This window comes from Vigna unguiculata, chromosome 8 (genome assembly GCF_037176805.1).
Source record: "Vigna unguiculata cultivar grain cowpea cultivar isolate G323 ecotype 2 chromosome 8, ASM3717680v1, whole genome shotgun sequence".
Classification (NCBI taxonomy): Eukaryota; Viridiplantae; Streptophyta; class Magnoliopsida; order Fabales; family Fabaceae; genus Vigna; species Vigna unguiculata.
Window position 1 is genome coordinate 27,605,834 of NC_140799.1, and position 5,308 is coordinate 27,611,141.

Here is a 5,308-nt window from a genome sequence, read left to right on the forward strand (position 1 = left end):
TTTATTGAAAAAGTCAATTATAATAGTTAAACTTACCAACCAAATAGTCAATGTCAAAGCCAAGAGTATTAAGAACATAAAAGGAATGTATTTGAGTTTTTATTCGAAATAATTTAAAATCCACTAAAACAATGTTGGTTCCAAACCGGAAGTTAATTTTGTAGAACCACCATTGAATGAAACACTAAATGAGTGAATAAAATACACCTTATCCTCATATATATGATCTTGGAATTTGTAAATCCTGGTACGTCTTATGGTAGCCTGGATTCTAACACCCTGCATTAACCCATGAAAATAAAATATTTGAAGTTATAAAAATCGTGAAGATAAAATATTTTGAAGTTATAAAAACTTTAACCATATGGTAAGTTTGTATTATACTACTTTCTTGTCTTCAAGAACCAACTCCATTGAAAATGGAGATTTGTGTTTAGTTAAATCTGCAACAAACCACAACCAAACTACCCTGACAAACACATTTCAGTTCTCCTTTTGAGGACTGACTTCAATAAGAGAGTGAACTTGTTTTTGTGACAACGACATACTCAATCGAAAGTGTTATAAAAGAATAAATGTGAAGATAAATACAATGAACACACACACACAACTCAAGTAAGAAGGCGTTAAACCTATGGATTGAGGTATTAAAATTGAAATTTCAAATTCAAAAACATAACTAAACTCATTCAAGGCATGTTATCGAAGTTTTTGATAGTTCTATACAATCATAAACATAAAGTATGAGCCCTAAAAGAATAAAATAGCATAGATCTCTATTCTGACTGATTTCCGGAAAGAAAACATAATGAAGAATACAACAAAAATATATGTTCATAACAAAATATGCAAAGGAGAAGTAAAAATATGATAACATTGAGGTACAAATTGAATAGTCTCTTTAAGAAAAGAATGGAGAAGAAAGCGGTTGTAGCAATCCTAAACTCATTCAAGCCCTTCAATCCATATATGTGTACATAAAGTAGGAAACCTAAACATGTAAAATGGTTATAGCAAAATGGTTCTAACTAAATACAACAAAAATAACATGGTTATAGCAAAATGCATAGAGGAGAAATGAAAGTATGATAACATGGAGGAAGAAATGGCGAAGAAATGAGAATAGTTTGTCCTTGGAATTCAGTGTTGACAAATAAAAAAAGAATAAAGAAGAAAGTTTTGGGAAATGAGAGAACAGGCCACACTTTTCTCCTTCTCAATCGAAACTTAGGAAGAAAGGAAATTAGCATCTGAAGAGAGGCCACATGTCACATATTAAAGCAACCATGCATAAAAAGATAAGTGATAAATGTCTAGTTTATTTAATTTTACATGTTTATAATTTCACATATTCACACCTTCACAGTTTCAGAATTATATATATATATATATATATATATATATATATATATAAATTTATAAATTTAAAAATTTAAAAATTTATAATTTTATAATTTTATTGTTGGTGTATGAGGCAGAAATGGGTACATCCCGGCCCAATAAGACAGAAATGGTCGAGATCACTCCGCCCAAGTATGAGGCACATTCGTTGTGGCCCAGTCACTGGGGTACCTGCTTTTCACCTTTTCTCCAACACAACACAGAGGGCCCAATAAGTGTGATGACCGAATATATTCCGGCCCCTTTTGGCCATGTACATCCCAGCCCAATGATGTGACATATATAATATGTGATTATGGCACAGAGGTACAGAGGAGCAGCGCATAATCTCATCTAAAAAGGAAGGAGTTGATATTTGAGAAGTACAGACGGCCAAACCCCAAAAAGGAAGGAGTTGATATTTGACAAAAGTACAAACGGACAAATCTCAGAATGGAAAAAGTTGATCTTTAACAAAGACACAGAAGAACAATCTTAGCCAATAAGGAAAGAACCGATGCGTGCAACCTCATTCGGAAAGGGAAAGAATAGACCCGCGAATACGAATGGCCCGCAAATAATAATAACAGATCCATTAAGAAATTAGTATAAATTAAGGCCCACTGAACAGGTAAAGGTACGTTTTTCTCATATACTTTTATAATTTTATAATTTTATAGTTTTATAATTTTATAATTTTATAATTTTATAATTTTATAATTTTATAATTTTATAATTTTATAATTTTATAATTTTATAATTTTATAATTTTATAATTTTATAATTTTATAATTTTATAATTTTATAATTTTATAATTTTATAATTTTATAATTTTATAATTTTATAATTTTATAATTTTATAATTTTATAATTTTATAATTTTATAATTTTATAATTTTATAATTTTATAATTTTATAATTTTATAATTTTATAATTTTATAATTTTATAATTTTATAATTTTATAATTTTATAATTTTATAATTTTATAATTTTATAATTTTATAATTTTATAATTTTATAATTTTATAATTTTATAATTTTATAATTTTATAATTTTATAATTTTATAATTTTATAATTTTATAATTTTATAATTTTATAATTTTATAATTTTATAATTTTATAATTTTATAATTTTATAATTTTATAATTTTATAATTTTATAATTTTATAATTTTATAATTTTATAATTTTATAATTTTATAATTTTATAATTTTATAATTTTATAATTTTATAATTTTATAATTTTAAAAGACATTATCTCTCTGTAAACAACTTTTCTAGAATTCTTTGACTTCTGTCCAGAAGTTCTCATCATTTATTCATCTCTTTGAAGATCAACGACTACTAAGGTGATCCTCTTAATGAGTTATTCCTTTTTATCTGATCAATTTTTTTGTAACTTTTGCTTGTTTGCTTATGGGTCTTCTCTATATGTGACGTTTTAATCCCTAATATCAGTCTCTATTGGTCAGTGATTATAATGGTAGGTCCTTATTGTTCTTGTATTGCCCCTAGGTATAGATAGAACATCTTGTGGTGTTAAAGGTGTTTTGGTGTTCATAGAGTCTGTTGAGATTTGATTTGTTTGAGCTGATTGAGCCGCTTTGTCAGATAAGGAAAGCTAATTTTCTATTAAATTTTGGTTTGAACTGATAACCTTGATAATTATTTTTAATGTGATTTGTTGAATTGATGAGTTGTATGTTGAATTGTTTGATGTCGTTTGTTAAATTGATTAGTTGTATGTTGAATTGTTTGATTTTGATCTGTGTTTGGTCTTGATTTAGGGAAATGTCTAAATCTGTGTTTTGAGTGATTAGACATTAGTTTCTTTAATTCTCTAAAATCATTTGGAATCAAAAACACTAAAGGAGAGGTGTTCAATAAGTCAATTGCATCTGATCATTTTTCCCCAAATTATTGTTTCTAATACGAAGTCAGGCGCCAGGTCACTGACTTAGTGTTTTCGGGCTCCACTTTTCCAACGTTGATGCCACCCTGTTTTCTAATTTCCATTCCTTTGGTAAAAAGAGGGTTCTCGCTTCGTTAACTGTCAGATCGAGCTGGAATTTTGACTATTGATCCTAGACACCATTCCTTACTTTGACTGGTGGGATCTTTGTTTTGAAGTCTACAGTTAGAGAAATGGATTTCATAGTTTTGATCTACTTTATGTATAGCTTTTTGCCTTGTTTTGTTTGTTTCTCTTATTTGACTATTTTAAGGAGTTTTGGGGTTGATGTGAAGTATGTTTATGGTTCTTATTATGATGAATTGAATATAATATGATGTGGTGAGCATATGTGATGAAGTTTGAAGGATTTCAAGGAAAATTCCTGGTGCTATTATTGTTAGTGTATGCCTGGATATAGGGGAATCTGGAAGAAGGTATTCTGACTCTAATAATCATTCAAACTCACATAGAGTAGAATGAGTTATGTGGTGAGAGTGGCAGGAGGTCGTAGCCTTTGGACTTGTTCTTCGGTCATAGGCTAGGATTAACCTTGTGTGGTTGGGCGATGACCCCTTGTGTCTTAGTACTTTGCGGAAACTAGAAATCATCACAAGTGCATACCTATGGTGGTACTTATATTTATGCCATGTATCAAGATAATTGAGTTTAGTGTCAACTGCTTGTGTGATTATAGATATAGATATGTTATATACCATGTTTGTAGGTTTTTTGCATGATATAAATATATGTGTGAATATTTTTATTGTACATTAGCTTACCCTATTGTGTGTTTTGTGTTTTCTTGTATTGTTCGTCTCTTTCTTTGCGATGATGATCTATTTGGTGGGAGTAGATGAAGTTGCAAGTGTAGAAACACCTCTAGTGGATGAGGAACTATTAGTTAGAGTAGTGGAAAGTCTTGAGAAGTTTAAGTAAGTGGTAAGTTTTGTATAAGGTTCTTCTTGTTGGTTTAGTTTAAGTGTATATATGATATATTTTTATACTCATATCTTTTTTGTAAAACTGTATTAATATACTTTATACATTATATTACTTGTTTTGAATATTATAATGAAGCATTATATTTTATTAGTTTTAAACTACTAAAATGGGATGTTACAGATATCAAAATAATTTGTCCTTAGGATGACCTGAGGATTGTGGTTTTGTCATGTATTGCTTGTATTAGATTTCAAGTTTAGTAAGGGTTTGTTTACAAAATTGGAAGTATTAAGAACTGTAATTGTCTCGATAAAGTACTGAGGGTGCACACTCATGACTATATCAAAGATAAATCTCCTTTTTAATTTTAACGGTTTGGGGGAAAGAAGAGTGATAAACAATAAGAAGTTGAGGAAGTGTGTATAGAAGAGTTAGGTTTGTTAGATGGAAAGTTAGAATGGTAATCTGATTTTTATTTTTTTCATACCTTTTCTTGTCAAGTTTGCACCTCTGTGGTTGGTGTTTAGCGTCTATAGTGTAGAGGAATGCAAATTCAAGGTCAACTTGACCTGCTTACCTTTACGAGTGTTGGTACGACCTTTGATATAATCTCTTGCTTAGAAGGTATAAAGTTGTAGTAGGTTGTATATCGATGGACGACGAAAGCTAAGTTTTGATTTAGTGGGCTGAAAATTGATGTTGGAAGTTCAGAAGCAACACTTTGGACTGAGGGAGTTGCAAGATCAGATTCTATAAGAGGAGTTGGTCCAGATGTTAGAATAAGAGGAGATATTGGTGCGTACTCGTGTAGTAAGATTTGAAAAATTAACTTGGTTCTATATCCTAGCAATGTATGAGGTTTGAGGTTAAAGGTAAAAAGGTAGAGACCATGAAGTGTATAAGAAAGGAAAATCTCTAGTTGGAGTAGTGGGGTTCACTATTGCATTGGTGTCTGAAGCAAAACCAACGCTAATAGTTCATAATTGGATGGTTTTTACTGAGAGTGTGAAGTAAAAGAAGCATGTG